Below are 21,162 nucleotides of genomic sequence, written 5' to 3'. Positions count from 1 at the left end.
CGTTTTCAGCATCTCAGCTTCTATAGAAGCTACTTCTTCTTTATATTGTTTACTCCGGTATGAGACCTTATTAGTAATAAGACCTCTTAAGAAGGCCTTAAAAGAGTCCCACACAATCCCTGGAGCGGCCGAACCAGGTTATTCTGCATAAAACACTGGACTTTAGTTATAAGGAAAGAGATATCATCCGCTACTGTTAACAATGAACGGTCAAATGTCCAGGATCTAAGGGAGGCTTTGGGGAACCCAGTTAGTTCCATAAATACAGCAGGTCTGATAGATGGGATGGGAGGTAGCAAATGCTTTTAACAAAATCCGCCAGTCTATGACTAATTAACATGAAGTCGATTCTCGACTGGTGGTGGTATTTATGGTTACGAAAAGAGACACCCTGCATCTTGCCAGACCCTGCTCTCCATATGTCAGTATACCCATATTGCTTCATACAACTGAGCAAAAAGACCCTACTCTTAGAAAGAGATAAGGGCCGACTATTGTTTTTTTTAATCTAGAACAGGGTCCAATACTATGTTAAAGTCCCCTGCCAGAATAGCCGGTTCTGGGAAAGACAGTAAATGTGAAAATATAGATTGCAATACAGATGGATCATCTACGTTAGGTCCATAATTTCCCAATATCGTAGCTTGTGCTCAGGCAATTGCTACTATGGCGATGACCCATCTGCCATCTGGGTCTACCAATTTGGAGACTAATCTTGCTTTAAGTGGTCTTTTAAAAATAATTGTCACAACTTTAGTGTTAGTAAGTTGCAAAGTTGATATGGAAAAATCAATCCATCTGGTTTTTTTTTTTACTAAAGAAAGTGTTTCAGTCTCTGTCAGATGTGTCTCCTGGAGAATGATGACCTGCGCATCAGAATCCTGTAACTACTGCATGATCTTATCCGCCCTAGGTCTAGTGCGTTCTAGGAGAGAATTTTCAGACTACTCATAGGAACCCAATTCTTCCGCCCCAAACTTCTCTTATAAGCTAAATTAACAACACCCTGCCAAGATTGTAATGTTACTTCATTGCAAACAAAGGACTTAACCCAAGAGTGAACATGCATCAAGCAGAAAATTAGCTATTTTTTCAGATTTCTCCCAAACCCGACCCCCCCATTTCCCCAGTGCCCCGAACTACACCCCCCACCCCCTCGGGAAACCCTTGCCCTATCTATCGGGAACAAGTCCAGAAGATAGTACCCCTACCCAATACTCCCACTGTGCTATCTTAAAAAATAAATAAAAAAAACTAGACAATTATGTGAAAATAAATTAATAAACCTATACATGGCGTTGTTTGTGCACGGCAAGTCATAAAACTCTACATTATATCCCCTTTCTCATGACATGAACAAATTAAACGTATTGAGTGATTTTGTATCCTATTTTCTTGTTTTCTTATTGTTTTTTTTTTCCTTTTCTTTCTCCTACTACTACCCCCACCTCCTCTCGCAAGGTAAGATACAAAAGAGAATACTAGAGTACTAGAGAAGAACAATGGCATGAGTTGTACTTAACCAGAAGGGCCCTTATCATTCCACAAGGTGAGCAATAGCTCATCTGATGCCTGCACTGACCTGACATTAAACATCTTATTGATGTGCATTATTTTCAAAGCGGCAGGGAACTTAAGTTGTGCAGTTGCACCCACACTTCTAAACGCCTCACAATCTCCCACTGCTTCTCAAGGGTGACCCTAGATAGATCAGATCTAATTTGGAAATTGAACCCTTTCCCAGTCAACAATTTCTGCTTCAAGGATGAAATAAGGATAGTTTCCTTAAGTGTATAAGTATGAAAATTTACAAGAATCTTTCTGGGCTTAGATCTCTGAGGATTCTTTCTGAAAGGGTCCCTATGGATGCGCTGAATATCATTGGCCAGTTCCTCGGGTGATTCCGCCAAACTCCATGATTCCCTTAGTAAAGTGATCACATACTGTTTAATATCCCCTCGCTCCCCTCCGGGACGATTAGAATGCTAAAGTTGCTGCGCCTGGCATTATTTTCCAGTGTCTCCATCCTCTCGGACATCATAAGGTCTTCTCTCCTAAGCTTAATAATATCCCCCTTGGCCTGCTCTAAATGCAGGGAGAGGCCAGCGACAGTCTCTTCGAGTACCGCTGTTCTAGTATTGAGGCCGTCGATCTTATTGTCTAGAGAGTCACAAAAATTCATGATCTCCAATTGGTTAGCCTTGGATGCGTCAAACCCGTTCTTGATATCAGCGGACAGAGCGGAAAACATAAACTGTAGGGAGGTGGTCATTGAACCAATATTATCTCCAGAATTAATGGGCTCTAAGAATAAGCCAAGAGAGATGGACGTATCGCCCTGCAATTCGATTTTATGAAGGCCAAAAGTAAGAAGAAAAGAGTAATTAACAGAACTAATTTTTTGTGATATTTTTTGGCGAGAATGGAAACGCAGTTTAAGTTCAGAGCCTTCTTTAATGAATAGAGTTATTTTCAGACCAATACTTTATTGCTTGCAGTTGATACCAGTGGTTGAGTTTATGAGGTTAGAAATGGTTGTCCTATTGAGAAAGACAAGATGGTTTCTAGAAATGTAGAAGAACTAATGGCTGATGAAGTTCTAGGGAGAAGTCCTAAAGCCCCAGTGTATACTTGGGATTGCAGTAGTATTTGTAGTATACAACAGGAATCTATTGATATTGTACGCAATTTTCTACGACAATATAGTAAAAAAAGTGTTAAACAAAAGATTAAGATGTTGCAAGGACTAGATCCTTGCAGAGTGAGAAAAAATACTGGTTTGCAAGGTCATTCTCTGGCTTGTCTTTTTTGGAAAGTATGTCAAAGTGTTTTTCATCATTTCAGAATATTAGAAGTACATCATTCTTAAATGCGGAAGTTAGTCAGAAGACTGTATTACGCAAAAAGTCCAGCTCTAATGTTAAATGAGTTGAACAGTGCTCTTTTGCATGGGTCAGTATCAGATGTGAAGAAGGTTTGTGATGAAATTGAGTTACGTTACTTTGGTCCTGAACAAGAAAGTGCATAAACTGACACATTAATAGAAGAAGGTGTTGAAGAGAATGTGGAACATACTACTACAAAAAATGTTGAAGAACAAATTACAAAGTTTAAGGTGATTTCAGGTGAAAGGCCAAAATATTCTCGTATTTGTTGCCAACTAACTCACTATAAAAATCAGACTAGGACTGTTGATCTATATTTAAAAAGTGAAAGAGAAAATAATGATAAGTGGAAGGAATTTGCAACTTATTTGTTGGTAGAGAATTGCTTTGATTTGGGTTCTGATCAGCGTATTTGTAAATATTGTCATAACAAATTAGACCTGAATAAAAGGCTTGCTAGAGCTGTCCATAATAATCTAGAGTTGGTAACTATTCCTCCAGAACGGATAGATTAAAATACGCATGAGTCTATTCTGATTCAATGTTTGCACCCATTTCAGGCTATTGTTCTTATGGAGCTTAAAACAGGTACATTGCCTCCCAAAGATTTACAGAGAGGATTAAAAGGAAGAGTTGTATATTTACCTCTAGATTTAAAGAAAAATATTGAAACTATTGGTGTTGAGAATGTAGAAATTCTAGTTAATGGTGTACCTACTAAGAGTAAGAACATCTGTCAATAATTAATGGATGCTAGGAAAGTGCAAAAGGCAACATTGTACCTTATAAAAAATAATGATTACTACAAAAATGTGTATGTGGAAGAAGAAGAAATACTTTTAGGAGATGATAGTGAAATGTCAAGTGGTCAAATTGAAAAAGTGGACATGTCCAAAAGTGAAGAAATCTATGAACATTATAGTGTACATCCACTTCATTAGAAAGAAGCTAAGGGGGAATACTATTGAATTATTCCAAATGAAGGAAGCAAAGGGGACTCACATGAGTGTATGGGAAAAAAGTTTGAAAGCTTGTTGTTTTCAGCAGCTGTTCCCAGCTGGAAAAGGTGGACAATATGACGAACGATCAGTGCAGATCCTGCATCAGAAAATCGTACAACGGGATTGTATGCAGAAGATCCTAGATTTCGACAATGTATCCCATATATATGTAATCTTTTGTTTGAGAGTGACTTGTCTGGACTTTCATATGCAGTCAAACATATATTAAAAACAGGACTACATCTTCAAAATGTGTCCGCAAAGGAATTTACTATACTAATGAGTATTGGTACTGTCGTCATGGAGATTTTAAATGTATGCTCAGGAACTTAGGAACTCCTACGTGGTTTGTTACCTTAAGCTGTACTGAATATGATATGCTTAGAATGATTTACTTGAATTTCTTCGAGAAGCAAATTCAAATATAAAAAATATTCAATGCAAGACACCTGGAGAATTGTGCTCTTTGGATCCTGTTAATGTACGCAGATATTTCAATCATAGGTTTGAAGCTATGATGTCTTTTATCTGCAATAAAAAGAATCCTCCTCTTGGAGAAGTTGTGTATTTCTTTTGGAGAAAGGAGTATCAAGCTAGATGTGCTCCTTATATACATATGCTGTTATGGAGCAAGGATGCACCCAAATTCGGAACTGATTCGGATGACACTGTTTTGTCTTTTATTGAGGAATATGTCACATGGGATATACCAAAAAGAACAGAAGAAAACACCTTAAGGCAACAAAAATGTACGATTCCAAAGTCATTGATGTGGCAGACACTGTTGACGAAAGTACAAATCTAAGGAAAAGTTTTATACCAAATGTCATTTTGGATTTCCACGTTCAGTAATATCTGAAGGAAGAGTAAACAGTTTCATGTCAGCTGTGAGACATACCATTACTGGAAAATCTCCTAAAAATACATACAATTAGAGAAGAAGTGAAGAACCAAATTATATCAATGATTATAATCCTGTTATTCTCTCATTGTGGAATGCTAATATGGATTTCCAGTATATTGCGGATAATTCCATTGCTGTTGCCCGGTATGTGACATCTTATATAACAAAATCAGAAAAGACGGAGTTGAAAGAAATATGGGAAGAAATTTCTCACGAGAAGAGTCTTAGTAAGAAATTGTACAGTTTCAGTTTGATGTTATCCCATCAAGAAATAGCAGTGTATGAATGCTCAGATCGGTTATCATCTGCAAGTTTATACTCAAAATCTAGAAGAATCATTTGGGTGAGTCTAGGTCTTGCTGAAATGCGAAATCGAGTACTTAAATCTGTACAAGAAATTGAATACTTAGCAGAAAAAGAACTGGAAAGTACAGATATTGTCAAAACAAACATGCTGGACACATATTATCCGAATAGAAGTCATCATCTTGAGAACATATGTCTCTATGAAGTGCTGCAATATTACACTTTTAAAAGGAATACTACAGAAAACATTAATGAAGGAAAATATGCAGTGATTGGTTCCGAAGGATGTTTGGTGAAACAAAGGAAAGGACATTTGATTAATTACAGAAAACTGAGTTGTGATACTCCTGATAAAAGAACATTTTACTATTAAGCACTTTTGCAACTCTTCAAACCGTGGCATACAGAATTGGAATTACTTGGAGATTTTCAGAGCTATGGAGATTCCTTCAATGCTTGTAAAGATGACATAGAATGTACAGTTTTTGCAAATTATCTGAAAATGTTGAACAATGAAATTAATCAAGAAGCTACTATTGCAGCTAAGATTGCTAGAGACAGTTCTCAAGACAGTCAAAGTTCTGCTCCACTGAGTCAATATCCACTAGGACAACCAATTCTTGAAAATAAAGCAGCAATCACCATGAATGAAGTGGAAACAGCAATGCATCAAGCTCAAGAAGATATTATGGACTTAGGAAACTTGGAAGAACAACTAAATGTTGAACAGAAAGAAATATATCAGCAAGTGAGACAACAGATTGAGCATGGATTTCTTCATGAAAAGAAAGTATGCACATGCACATGATTTCAACCTATCTGAATGTATGTTAGTGGTCAAGCTGGAACAGTAAAAAGTTTGCCTATTAAAGTATTAACCAGCTATCTACAGAAAATAACTGACTCACATGTGTCTTGTGTTGTAACTGTTTCAACTGGGTTGCCAGCACACAACATAAAAGGAATTACATTACATCGTTTACTTATGCTACCTGTAGAGCATGGAAATAAATTGGAATATAACACACTATCTGGAGAAGCTTGCTATGAAGTTTCAAGAGTGTTAAAGAAAATGAAACGTTTAATTATTGATGAGGTAAGCATGGTGTCAAACGTAATGCTTCCATTTGTGCATTTAAGAATGCAACAAATTCTTAAAACAGAGTATGATGTCTTATTTGGAGGAAAATATGTCATAGTTTTTGGGGATCTACTGCAACTTACTCCCGTAAAAGGACGACCAATAGACACCAAAAAGTCTTTGGGAAGTGTTGGAAACGTTAATATTTGGTCATATTTTAAATACAAGGAACTCATTAAAAATATGCGACAGCCAAATGATGCTGATTATTGAACTATTCTTCAAGATATTAAGATTGGAGTATTGACAGAACGTGGCAAACAAGCTTTGCAAAGTCGACTACTTACAAAAAAATTTCCAAATGAAAATATAGTTCCTGAAAAAATATATTAAGAAATTGCAGAAAAAAAATATAATCTGCTTAATGCCAACAGTGCACGAGTTTTCTATATTCAAAGAAGAACTTTTGAAGCTAGAAAATCAACAAATAATCAAAATGGAAGCCATTGATAAAACAGAGCATGAAGGAAACACTATTATTTTGATGGAAAAAATGAAAAGAAAATTGAATTCTTTAGAAAAATCTATATTTAAAACTGCTGGTTTAGAAAAGAATTTGTATGTATGTGTAAACTGTCGGGTCATTTTTCGGCAAAATTTAGATGTGAAATTAAAGATTTATATGTTCGTAAATAAATAAATCCTGTACTTGTATAGCGCACAAATCACCCCCGAAGGTGTCTCAAGGCGCTGGGGGCCGTTGGAAAGATTAAACGAGCTATTGCCCAGAATCACATGGTGCTGGGCAGACCCCTGCCGCCGGAGCCGGGGATCAAACCGTGATCCCCAGCGTCAGTCGCCCTGGCCGCTGCGCCACGTAGAAAACAGTTTCCTCTTTCTCTGGCATATGCAGTGACTATTAATAAATCTCAAGGTTTAAGTGTATATAATGCTTCGGTGAACATTGGAAATACCGTTTTAAAGAGGGTATGGCATATGTTGCTTTGTCCCAAGCTTTATCTGGATTGTATTTGATTGATTTTGTTGAGGGAAAGATAAGTGCAGATGCAAATTGTATAAAAGAGTATAATCGGTTAAGAAGATTGTATGCTCCTAATTTAGGTGAATATCCTGTATATGACAAGCATGTAGTAGGTCGAAAAAGAAGATATGAGAATGTCTGTAGTGAAGCTATAGAGGAGGAAAAAAATCAAGATAATGAGTTTGCAAGCAAAAAGAACAAGCATTGGAAATGCAATAGGTCTCGCAGCATTAGAGTTAGTGCTTTTAGAATTGTTTATGGGTTTTTTTGTAAATCTTTAGCATTTTTGTTTCCTGTAGCCAATGCTAAAGAATTAAAAAAAAAAAGCCATAAACATTTCTAAAAGCTCTAACTCAAATGCTCCGAGACCTATTGCACTGTGTGAGGGTGAGGGGTTGAGGGTGAGTGAGGGTGAGTGAGGGTGAGGGTGGGTGAGGGTGAGTGAGGGGTTGAGGGTGAGTGAGGGTGAGGGGTTGAGGGTGAGTGAGAGTGAGTGTGAGTGAGGGTGAGTGAGGGTGAGTGAGGGTGAGGGTGAGTGAGGGTGAGTGAGGGTGAGTGAGGGTGAGGGTGAGTGAGAGTGAGGGTGAGTGAGGGTGAGGTATTGAGGGTGAGTGAGGGTAGAGGGTGAGAGAGGGTGAGGGTGAGTGTGAGGTGTTGAGGGTGAGTGAGGGTGAGGCATTGAGGGTGAGTGAGGGTGAGTGTGGGTGAGGGTGAGTGAGGGTGAGGTGTTGAAGGTGAGTGAGGGTGAGGGTGGGTGAGGGTGAGGGAGGGTGAGGGGTTTAAAATGTTACTCAACAAGTGATTAAATTGCATCCTAAAGTACGTAACAGCTTTTTACTAACAGAGCCCCTTCTATCACTCAGAGTAAAATATAAAGCTAAAATATAACTAAAGCAGATATTAGAGGCTCTGGAGAAACACTGGAGAAAAAAGCCCTAAACCCAAAAATGGGTTCCTTTGTCGAGAGGTACCACTGCAGCGAGACTGTCAGAAAGACACCACCACCAAGTGGCCACGGTACCCATCACAAGGCGCTGGAAGGACGAGGAGTACTAAAGATGGGCCATGTCCCAGGCGCAGGTAGAGGAGCTGGAATTGCCCAAGATCACACAACTGTCATGAAGGAAAGAGGATCAGCTGCAGGTGCACTTGGTACCCCAGAAGTAAGCAAGGGCATCTGTTGACGGCACCAACATGTGATGCCAACTCTTGGTTACAATGGGGCACTAGGACCCGGCGGGTGCAGTCCCGCCTCCTTCCCGCCATTTCTTGGCCCCAGTAACGCTATCCCTGCTGGACTCGGAGTGGACTGCTTGCCAACAGGATTGTGATCCGGTTCGACGAAACCTGGCCACCGCAGGCGAGCTGGAGGGGATCACTGGCTCGAGGACACCCTGGAGGCGAGCCCAGGCCGACATGCATGTTTGGGGAGAAAAAAAAAATAAAAAAACAATGCCAATGCAGAGAGGAACCCAAACACGGCTAAAAATAAGTGCCATTCTCCTGGCGTGACGTGGGAAGGGACAATGTGCAACTTCCTGTGAAAGGAAAAGCCTCGTGCTCAGGGACAAGTGGGACAAGTCAAGGGCGGAAGACGTGAAGATATGGTGAGGACACTCGAGGAAGGAGCCAGCGCGTGGGGACAGACCCAGCGGAAGGGGCGGGCCTGCCAGAATGAAAGGAAAAAAACAAAGTATTACACTAAGTTGCAGCTGCAAAGTTCAGAGTTTTTTTTTTTAATAACGCATTCTTTCCTCCAAAAGCGGTTCCGTTGTGCGCAACTAAAGGCCTTGCACCGTTTCCCAGAGGGAGATTACAGGAAAATGCAGACTTTTTTTTTTTGATGAGAGCTCAGGCAACATGGAACAGTAAATCATTTTTTCGTCCGGCGGGCTGCACGGGTAGGTTTGTTCACCCATAGGCTGTGGAGATGCACAAGAAAAGCGAGTAAGAGCAACACGGGTAGGGGGAGAAGCACAAGGGGGAGAGAACAGCGCAGAGGGGCGGGGGAGAAGCACAAGGGAGAGAGCAGCGCAGAGGGGCGGGGGAGAAGGACATGAGAGAGAGAGAGAGACGCATACCTGTGTGAGACTGCAACAGGGAGCGTTGCGAGTGGCATACAAGACGGAGGGAAGAGAGGGGAGGGGGGAGGAGAAATGCGACACGGCGGGAAGGGGAGGGGGCGGAGCGGGTAAAATAAACAAGACGGAGGGAAGAGAGGGGAGAGGGGAGGAGAAATGCGACACGGCGGGAAGGGGAGGGGGCGGAGCGGGTAAACAAAGACGGACGTGCACGCGCTTTTAAGCTCAATGCGCATGCGCATTGAGCTTAAAAGTCACGGGCACTGCAAGGAATCGCCACGATTCCTTGCAGTGTGGATAAAGAGTAGATAAGTCCCAATACTCTCGCCTTGCTCGATGCGCATGCGCATCGACAGGCGAGACCTAAAAAGGACACTATTGAAAAGGTTGTCGGTATCAGTTAGAAAATAGTTCAGGTATCAAATGCTATGCTAATGTAGTGGTCAATGTTTTTTTTCTAGAAAGTTTGCGAAAGCAAATTATGGAGAATCGTGAAAAAAGATTTTGTTCCTTGTTGCATTGCGTTGGACCTGGGGTCTCCAGGTCACAAAGGGTAGCTTGGCACTAAGTAGGAAGGCCTAACTCAAAGGTACATGTGTTAAGTTTGCGTCACACCCTTCAGTAACAAAACGTCCATCCACTCAAAAATAAGGACACTACACCAGTTTTAGAAAAATACAGGTTGCTTTATAAAAGTTTTCTTCGTTTCTTCTTCTTTTAGCTGATCCAAAACTAAATGTAATTAAGTTCACTTCTTCACATCATATATCCCGGCATCAGTCGCTTTACATCAATAAAAAGGAAACTTCACATTTCATTGCATATGATGTTACACTTTCTCCTTCACTAAGAATGATCCCGGCAACACCCACTTAGTATTATAATTCCCTGGAAGTCACCTTGAAATAATGATCATACTCACTGACCACCCTCCTTTTCAGTGGAACTAGTGGATGTCCCTTCTCAGCAATGCAATACTCTCACACGTTCCTTTAAACAGGATTGGTACAGGCAATTTTACACTTGAATCGAAAACAGTTAACCCCTTTCGGGACAAAATACATATCATAGACAGCTGGAACTCTAGACCCTGAGCAAATAACTCAGGAAGCCCGGACCTCTATTCCGTGGTTTCCAAGGTGAAACAATGTTATTTGGTTAGCCAGTCTCTGGTCTCTGAAGTAAGACTCCCTCGATTACTTAGGAATCCCTGGCTCTTGTTCGTTACCTTGCCACGTTAGGGTCCCGCCAAAGCCCCAATTCCCAGCTTACTTGTAGCCTGCAGTATTGTTCCTCGTTCTTCTTACTGCCACAGAGAGTCTCCGTTCTCACCACAGACTCCCAGTGGGGATAGAGGCCTTCTAACTAGCTCCTCCCAACAGTGAGCCACCTCCGTTGTCCACCTGGCGCGTCAGCTGAGGCGGGGGCCTCCTTCAGCTTGCCAGTCAATGTTTTGTCTTTGAGCGGCGCCGCCTGGGTGAAGTCAAGCCTTCCCCCTCGCTGGTCCTGCGCAGCAGGGAAGACACTACAGATCAGCGCTGCCTCACTGAGAGTGCGCGGGAGAGGGGTCACTGCAGTGCAATACCGCCTACTCCGGGAGTGAGGCCTTCCACGCTTCTTGTCTTGCGCAACTGTCAGAACGCTACTCTCGGCAACGCCCTCCCCTCCGCCACAAGACCCTCCTCCACCAGGCTTCAGCGGAAGGGCCAATCTCCCCGTATGCTAAGCGGAAGCCACAGATCTTCAAAGGCGGGTGCCCCGGCCCGCTGTCACTGACAACCTTTACTCCTCAGCAAGGCCCCTACGGAGGTGTTCCTAGGGCTCGGCAACAGGACGACCTCCCAGCGCACCCCGACACCCGGGATCCTGGGTAAGTGAATGGGGTTACCACTGAATAGAAACCCTATCAGTCCAGTTGTTGCTGGATCGCGAGGGTGGGGAATCACCTCAGCCCCTGCTCCTCAGAAGCAATCATCAGACAGTGTTCCCAGGCCACACTCACCGATACAGTTCTCTCTTCCGCCAGTGACACTGGAGTCAGACTCAAGAGAAGCTTATCTATGCGGGCCAGAACTAGAGATAGGGAAGGGGAAATTAGCCGCCGGCTCCTGAAAGAGGTCAATTTCCTCAGCCACTATCTCAGCTGGGCCAGATCAGCAGGAAGGGAGGCAGATTCACTACTCTGGCAGCAGTCCTTTCAGAACCATCAACCCAGACAGGATCACCCTTCCCTCCAAGATGTCATCAACTGCTCCTTCAACTCCGCCACCTTCCCGGAAAGCTGGAAACACGCTGAACTCACCGCCCTTCTGAAAAAACCCACAGCGGACCCCACCGAACTCAAAAATTACCACCCCATCTCGCTCCTTCCTTTCCCGGCCAAAGTCATCGAGAAAGCTGTCAACAACCAGCTCGCCGCCTTCCTCGAAGCCAACAAATCCCTCGACTCCTCACAGTCTGGCTTCCGAGCAAAACACAGCACTGAGACCGCCCTCATCGCAGCAACAGACGACATTCGAACTCTACTGGATAATGGAGACACAGTCGCCCTCATCCTCCTCGACCTCTCTGCAGCCTTCGACACAGTCTGCCACAGCACCCTTTTACAACGCCTCAGAAACATCGGAATACAAGGAAAAGCACTTGAATGGATCACCTCGTTCCTCACCGGAAGAACCCAGAGAGTCCGCCTTCCACCATTCAAGTCCGAGGCCACTGAAGTCATCTGCGGCGTACCACAAGGATCCTCACTCAGTCCCACCCTCTTCAACGTATACATGAGCCCCCTCGCGGCCATCGCCCGCCAACACAACCTCAACATCATCTCTTACGCGGATGACACTCAACTGATCCTTTCTCTCACCAATGACCCCAGCACCGCCAAAACCAACCTACACGAAGGAATGAAAGAAGTTGCCGAATGGATGAAACATAGCCGTCTGAAACTGAACTCAGATAAAACAGAAGTCCTCATCTTAGGTACATCCCCCTCTGCATGGGACGACTCTTGGTGGCCGGAAGCCCTTGGAAAAGCACCCATCCCGACAGACCACGCACGGAACCTAGGCGTTATCCTGGATTCTTCACTTTCAATGAACAGACAAGTCAGCGCCGCCTCCTCATCCTGCTTCAACATTCTCCGCATGCTCAAAAAAACATTTTGCTGGATCCCCACCGAAACAAGAAAAACAGTCACCCATGCTCTGGTCACGAGCCGACTGGACTACGGAAACACCCTCTACGCAGGTACCACCGCTAAACTCCAGAAAAAACTCCAACGAATCCAAAACGCCTCAGCCAGGATCATATTAGACATCCCGCGTAACAAACACATCTCTGGTCACCTGAAAAACCTCCACTGGCTACCCGTCAACAAGAGGATCACTTTCCGACTTCTAACCCACGCACACAAATCACTCTACGATATCGGACCAGAATGCCTCAACTCACGACTGTCCTTCTACACCCCCTCCCGCCAACTACGCTCTTCCAGCCAAGCCATCGCCACTGTACCTCGCATCAACAAGACCACCATGGGAGGTAGATCCTTCTCATACCTGGCAGCTAAAACATGGAACTCACTCCCCACTTACCTTCGCCTTACCCAGAACCACCTAGCATTCAGAAAGCAACTTAAAACGTGGATATTTGACAAGTAATCCTCCTTCCCTCCCTAAGCGCCTTGAGACCCTCTGGGTATGTAGTGCGCTATATAAATTCTTTGACTTGACTTGACTTGACTATTCACAGCAGTCTGCGCTCCAGTCAGCTCACTGAGAATGCTTCTCTACCAGTCACCTTCTAAAATGGCTGCCCAACATTCCGCCTTATATAGGCTGACCTCCAAAGGTCCAGAAGGGACCAGAAGGTTCTGGAATGTTCATATTCTTCCCTATGGGTCCAGTCTCTGAGGTGGCAGTTGTGGCAGTTATTGGCCACCATTTTGTGGGTCTAGTAAATCCAGTCAGAAAGGCGCCTAGGCCTCAAGAAAAGACTATGAGGCCAAAGAGCACCTAACCCCTAGGTCAACACCCGAAAACCCAGTGGACATAAAAATTAAAGGTTTTGAGGGCCAAAAAGGGGGCAAAAATAAATAAATAATTAGGAGGGACTACCCAAAGGGCAGACAGGTCTAACACATTGTATTTATGAAAAATTGAGAACTGACAAAAGGAAAATACAAAGGGTTTCTGATATTCGTAATCTTTTGGATATAAGTTCTGGTTCTACACAATTTACGCAGAATATTCAACAAGATGCTCAGGAATTTCTAATGTATATGCTTGCAGTATTGGAAAATGAAGGGATAGAAATTTAAACACTTTTGGCCTTCATTATAAATGGGAACATGATTGTGAAAATTGTATGTTTACATCAAGCACTAACATAGACACTGAAAGATTTATATATTTGACATTACCAGACTGTAAAACAGTGTCTTTCAACAAACTAGTTAAAGCCGCAAATCCAAACATGGAGTGTAGCCAATGCAAATCAGAAATGTTATCAACATTTTTTCTACAAAGATTCGGACAATATATAATTTTAATGATGCAACGTTGTACAGCTGATGGAAGAACATTGGAAACTTTAATTAAACATTTTGTAGCAAGTCAACTATCAATATCAAGAAGAACTTTTGTAGCAGTAGCAATTATTTTTCACAATGGTCTTTCTACAACATCATGACATTACACTGTCAATTTAAAATGCGATAAAGAATGGACATATTGTAATGATGCACATTTAGTTTTTAAACATTGTTTGCCTTTTGAATTACCAAATTCCTACCTAATATTTTTAAAGCCAAAGTTTAAATAACATAATTCGGCCTATTAGGAATATGTTAAAATGTATTAATACGATTACTGTTGGACAATTTCAGTATAAAGGATTTCAGGAATACCATTTGGCCTAGTGGAAAGGTATTAATTTCAATTAAGCTCTTTTTCTTGGACATTCTCACAGCATATATTTTTAAGAACATCATTTAGAGTATATGTAAATTATAAAGAATTGTTCATTTAATTATTATGTCAGTTCTTTCATATTGAAGTAAGAAAATTCTCTTAGAAAGAACCATTTTATATATGTGTGATTTGTATTGTATGGTATGTTATTGAGGATGGTATTTTTATGGAATGTTGAAAGATAGTTGACTATATTGAGAATATTTTTGATACAGATTTGTTTTTTTTAAACAATCTTATTGACTGGTTTTTTTGCCCGCTGTTATGTGATGAGTAACATTGAAATCACTGTTTGTAGTGAAATTCAATATATTCTGACAACAGTAAAAAGGCAAACAAATTAATTCATATAATGTTAAAATGATGTTGTGTTGTAAAAAATATAATATTATATATTATTACTGTATTTTTCATCTCTTTCACAGATCCTAATTCTAAAGTACGAAATGTTAAGAAATTTAAATTGAAAAAACAACAAAAACATTGTTAAGCATTTTTTGATATGTACTACTGTCAAGGTAAGATTAAATAATGCAAACACTATCCATGCACTACTACATTCAGCTGTGCACTGTATATATAAACTTCTAACCAACTACTAAGTAAAGTAGTACCTATGCAATCTAGGAATCCTCCTGTCTATATCATGCACTTCTCCAATCACCCATCTAGCACTATCTACATATTCTATCACTTCACCAAAACCTGAGAACTTATCATTTCAGCATACATTATCTTTTCAGCACTGAAATTACTCCAGTTACAAGCCATATACTTAAGAAATTGTGCTAGACACTCCTACATATTTACAAGAAGAGGAAAAGCCACCTTGCGTAACTTTTCTTATCCTTGTAAATACAACTTCTTCATACACAGCACTTTGTGTTGAAGCGGCGTTCCATAAGAGATGTTGTGGATGTTTCCACACAACACTCATAGAACAAAACACATCTTCAGATTTATGAGAAATCATTAATCTGGAGATGTGTGTGAATGCTGTGGATTGCTAGAGTTAGTGTAGCAAGGCACAATGAGGAGAATTGTTTTAAATTTCCCTCATTTTTTTCTCTTTCAACGCTTGCTACATTCCACAGCATACACTGAAGGGGGGAAATGCCTTTACTGATTGTTTTTGTGCAGGAGAGTATCCCTTCCTGCACGAAAAACCATCTCCCCATGACACAGACATCCTTGCACCATGGTGCAAGGGTATCTGTGTCACCACATGGCTGCACTTTGTACAGCAGTGAAGAGGGAAGCATAGAGTTGCAACATATTTATGTACATGTGTCACATCTCTGTGCTTCGGAAGTGCCACAGCACAATGCAGCTAAAGAGCTTGCACTGTAACGCTGCTGTAATTCCTCATAAATCTTCACTTATAAATTCACCATACACTACTAATACATTCTTTTAGTAATTCATGCTCTACACATATATTCAACCAAACTTTCACACATTACCATACAATTATAGTTCTTTCTTTAATCAGATAAGGTAGATCTGATAAGAACTTTTTTTTCGTCTTTTTTTCTTTTATATATATTTTTTATTTTTCTGAATAATTTTGTATTTTTTGGGTGTTTTTAAAAAAAAAAAAGAATGAAAAAAACAGGAAACTTCAGGAATTATTTTTCATTCCAAAAAAACAAAGCAAACAAAAAATTAGCAACTATGATTCCGTTGCACAGCACAAACTGCTTCCACAGACTGCTCCCCAAACATATCAGTGTTTTTACACTTCACGCAGTGCTGCTCTAGGAAGGCAAACTCTGGTCGAATGTCTGATGAAGATGTGCCAGTTGATGTACCAGAAGTACTTGCCACTGCAGTTGGAGGGTTCATTGCAGCTCACCTGCATTCCTCTGAGCCAGATTGAGTGGATGTATTGTCTTCAGATGTTTGTACATCGAGGCAGTTCCACATGAGTATTTCTTCGCACTACCTCTAAACAATACTCTCTGACAAATTCGACAGGACACCTTATTGACATTCACCTTCTTCTGCCTGGGTGGAAAGGTGAAGAATTTCCACACTACTGAATCTGGCCTTTGAGGACGTGGAGCCTCCGGCAAAAATTCTTCTTCTGAAGAATGTTCCTCCACCTGCTGCTGCTGTCCTGAAGTCATGGTCTTGTTTTTGTTTTAGAAAAACACCAAAAGAAATGATGAAATAAGGGTTCTTGAAAGAACAGAGATGTCTCTCCAAAGATGCTCCAACAAGAATGATTGAAATGGGTGGGGTCCTTCAATAGTTACAATGGGAAATGTTATGAACCAATCAAATCTTTTTTTTTAAGTCATATGGGATTCGCGCACCCTGTGCTTATGAAGTGCGCACCCAACGTGACTTTTTAAAAGTAATATAAGTTTGTTTTAAGTACAAATATATTATTTTTATAAGTATCTTAGATAATATCTTGCCCTAATATGTATATGAAAGATACATATATATCATTTTAGACATAAAAAAATTTCACTGGAGTCTCGCACCCAGCAAGCACCAGCACGTATATGACATCACGCGGGACCCGCATAGCGTAAGCGTTGCCTACCGTGAAGCGCATGTGTTGGGAATGCATACCAATCACGCACCTCAAGTAATGTTAAATGTAAATGGCGTACATGAAAAAACACGAAGCAGTTGTTTAACGTACGGGGCTCCTTCACGACTTTTCTAAAATGGCGGCTAGAATCTGAGCATCTATCTTGATGGGTACGCTTTGGGTGCGCGATTCCCAAAAAGTTGAAAAAAAAGTAAACAATTAAAATATATTACATTTTAAAAATAAAATAAAGAAATTGAACAATATTTCAGTTTGAATTTTTTTTAAACTTTTTTTGCAATTTTCATAAAAAATATATAATGTTATTTAATGATGAAATATTTAAAAATAAACAATAAAAAAACAGAAGAAAATCAGTACCAAAAAAGGTATAACTATTATAAAACTTTTCAAATTCACTGAAAAAAACTTACCTTTCAAACACTTTATAGTTAGAAATTAGCATTTTAAAAAACCTTTGAAATTCACTGAAAACACATAGGTTTCGGGGCTGTTATAGTTAGCTGGACATTTCACTCGTACAAAACCATAGAAAGTCCTCCGTTATAGTTAGTTATGCTAACTATAACTCATGCACCCGCAATGCACTGCTGATGATGTCACATATTACATCATTCATGACATGGTCAGGGACATCACTGATGACATCCCTGATGACATCTCAAATGACATTACTGATGACATCACTGATGACATCCACGTGACAATCTGATACACCTCATCACACACTAGTATAACCTTTGATCACTCACTCTAAAATACAGAGTACTATTTTTGAAACCATTGACACACCAATACCAGTTTCTACATACCCACTCACTGATTCCTACATCTACACAGACATCTACTCACTCACCCATAGAATCACTCATACATGCTGTCACTGATCAATAGAACACTATCAAATGCACTCATACACCAATATCAACATTGACACACCAGCACTCATCCTAGTCAGTTATGCAGTCATCCTACTCACCCATGCAAACAATCAATCACACTTACATTTAGTCACCTACACACTTATACAAACACCACCTCATTTATTCATACAGATAGTAACTCATACTTGGTGTCTTATAAAATCATTATTAGAAGTATACACTCATCCCTACAGTCACTCACACAATCACTGACTCTTACGTATATTTATTTATATAGAACTGTCACATACACTGCCTTTTATTTTTTTACTTCGTTGGAGATGTACCACTGAGAGATATATTTGCTCATCAACACACTCATAAACACGCTCACTCACCCAAATAACTGTTTCCACATGCACTCCTAAACTCATACACCTAGTCAATCAACTACTCACACATCTTTGCACAGAGTCACACCCCCACCCAACCACACACACATTCAGTCTCCCATACAAATACTCAGCCAACTAATCAATAACTAATATAGGCACTCATGTAGCTAGTGACCAACTGATGCAGCAGCTTACACAATAACAGAGTGATACAGACATTCACAGAGTTTAATCACTAACCCATGTATTTATTGAGACACTTTTAATTACCACTTAAACAGTCAATCACACAGCTACTAAACCCTCCATCCAAACACTTATACATCCACTCATTCTTCAATTCAGATTGCTATATATATTTTATTTTATTTATTTATTTTAAGAGTTTTCTCTAGCGCGAACAAGACCCTTGGGTAGCAGAGCGCTTCACATTACATGAGGTAGTTATAGACAAGTATTTTTTTTTTCCAAGTAGATTTTCACAATGTTATGAGGTAGGTACATATACAGCAATAGACTGATATTATACATTAATAGTTACACAGTAAAATATATATAGGGTATGACATAGATTTTGTATCTAGCTAAATATAATGTGCACTAGAATCAATAGATCCCAAGTGTCTGTTTCTTGTGCAACTTTTTAGTTTCAGTCCTTGTTCATGTATTCTATAGTCCTGAGCCAAGCCTATGTAAGGAACTTACTCTTAGTTTCCCTCTTAAAGGATGCTGTGTCTGGAATTTTTCTAATATATATTACATATTTAAATATCAAACAAAACAACATTCACTGGATGATGTCATCAGTGATGTCATTTCAGATGTTATCAGTGATGTCACTGACCATGTCATGAATGATGTAATATGTGACATCATCAGCAGTGCATTGTGGGTGCGCAAGTTATAGTTAGCAGAACTAACTATAACAGAGGAATTTCTTTGGTTTTGTACGAGTGAAATGTCCAGCTAACTATAACAGCCCTGAAACCTATGGTTGTTTCAGTGAATATATATATACAATTTTCCGAAGAAGACGAGCAACAAAATAGCTGTACTTCTTGCCAGTTAACACGAATCTCAATTGCAGTTACAAAGCACCGGATTTTAAATCAAATCGATTATCCGGGTGTTCGGAATAAATTAAAACGGAAGAAAACATATTCAGGTGATAAATATGGAAAAATTGGAGGCAAAAGGACAAGAACTATTAACAACAATGTTTGAAAAAGGCAATATGGTAAAAGAACAAGATAAACAAAATTCGACAGGCAAAACTGACACCAAAAGTAAATTAAGACCATGGGAAACACTAAGCAGAAAAGAGATCAATAAATCATGGGAAATGATAACTTGAAAAAAATATTTGGAGGTGCAGCGTGTCCCTAGAGGTTTAAGAATTATGCTAATGCCAAGTCAGCAGAATGACACAAATGAACTGCTGCAGGAGTGGGGTGAATATACCCTAAATTCCTCATTGGGCTTAATAAAAATTTTAGTAAAACATATTAAAATTGCATTGCAAGAAATTAAGGAACAACTACAAGAAGTGGAAGAAGAACTAATGGCTTTAAAAATGAATGGGGAAATGACCAAGTTTAGAGATGATTAGGTTTACTGAACAGTCTTATTTCTCATGCAAGAGATATGAAGTGCTACACGTGAATGCGAAGTATAATACGTTCAGCGTTAGCAGTAGGATAAAGTAATACTGCAAGAGCATGGCATGTAGTTATGACATATATTCATAAAAATACATACATAAATAACACAGGCTAAAATACTCATCTGGTGCTTTTAAAATAATCCTACTTCAGTGTACATAACCTAAGGGTAGTATGAGGGAAGAAGTAGGTGCTGTTTAGCTATAGTCTAGTTTAGCTATAGTTGCCAAGATTTGCCAAAAGTCCCTCTAGGTTTGAGTCCGCTCTATACCTTAGAATGAGTGAGGTTGGAATCCCTTTCCATGTCTCGATCTCTAGCACCCTGCAAGGGGAGTCAGAAACATTGGAGCTGGATTCTCTGCGAGGAGTATGACAGCGTCTTCTCAGTGCGTCAGGCGGGGACTTGACTTCGTTCCGAACTTGCCATGGCGAGCCGCGTCGTGCCAGTAGGCAGCCGAACCGTGGTTTGCCATGGTAAGTGAGGGTATATTTATACCTTGAAGGTGTTTAGGAATACCAGTATTGACGTACATGTCGGGCATAAGAACGTCATGAATTAACCCAAAAGGAATAGATGCATAATAAATGAGTTCTTGGAGAAATCAATATCCAAGCAAGGGGAAGTCCTAAAGACTTAAGAGTCTGGTTTTCCAAGAACCCATTGTGACGTAGATGAACGGATGTAAGTGGTCATGCCTGTATTTGGTTAGCAGGGATAATGCCTAAATAAGGGTAGGATTACTATGCCTAAATATGGGCAATGTGAATTGTGCCTATAAAAGGTCATAAATCGGGAAACCTATAAACGGTATCTAAACCGACACACAACACTACGCAGGGTGGCTATTCCTATCCTTGTAAATATGGGGCAGTGTATTGTGCTGCCAGTGCGTCACAAAAAGTGATGAACTGGCAGTGGAAGGGGCTTGTAAATCTGCCCCAGAAAAATGTAGTTGCTTTTTGTGGTTCACACTTTCAAGGATAGTGGTTGTTGCTGGTGGTGGGCGGTAAACTCTGTTCCTCCAGAGTTCACAGAGTTTTGCCCACTTCTTGCTGCTCTCAAAGCGCAGAGTTACAGCCTTTTTTCATTTGTGCGGCTCACCAACTTTAAGTTGGCAAGCAATAAAAATCAAGCGCTAGAACCACTCCCGGCAAGTCTTCCTAATGAGGGTGTTTGCGGCAGGTCGATACCGCTTGCATTGAGAAAGCTGCTGCTCACGTTGAGAAGCCCGCTGCCTAGGTAGAAAAACTACTTCAATTTCCCATTAACGGATTAACAGAAAAATGTGAAAAGAACATCAGGGCAGCTACACAGAATGGCAGATCATGGGAAAATGCATTTTGTAAGTGTGTTCACATTTCAGGTATCTTTCTTTAATGTTCTAGTTTCAGTGGGAAAGACAATGC

General features: G+C 40.5%; 1 protein-coding gene across 1 annotated transcript in view; it reads right to left on the bottom strand.

The window, feature by feature from the left end:
- The window catches only part of LOC147724578 (fibrocystin-L-like), a 1,433,379-nt gene that overhangs the window by 1,171,241 nt on the left and 240,976 nt on the right, over positions 1-21,162 (bottom strand). The gene's annotated exons all lie outside the window — the stretch shown is intronic.

The sequence above is a fragment of the Lissotriton vulgaris genome, chromosome 4_1, assembly GCF_964263255.1.
Source record: "Lissotriton vulgaris chromosome 4_1, aLisVul1.2, whole genome shotgun sequence".
In the NCBI taxonomy this organism is placed as follows: domain Eukaryota; kingdom Metazoa; phylum Chordata; class Amphibia; order Caudata; family Salamandridae; genus Lissotriton; species Lissotriton vulgaris.
This window is presented reverse-complemented; position numbering and strand designations above follow the sequence as displayed.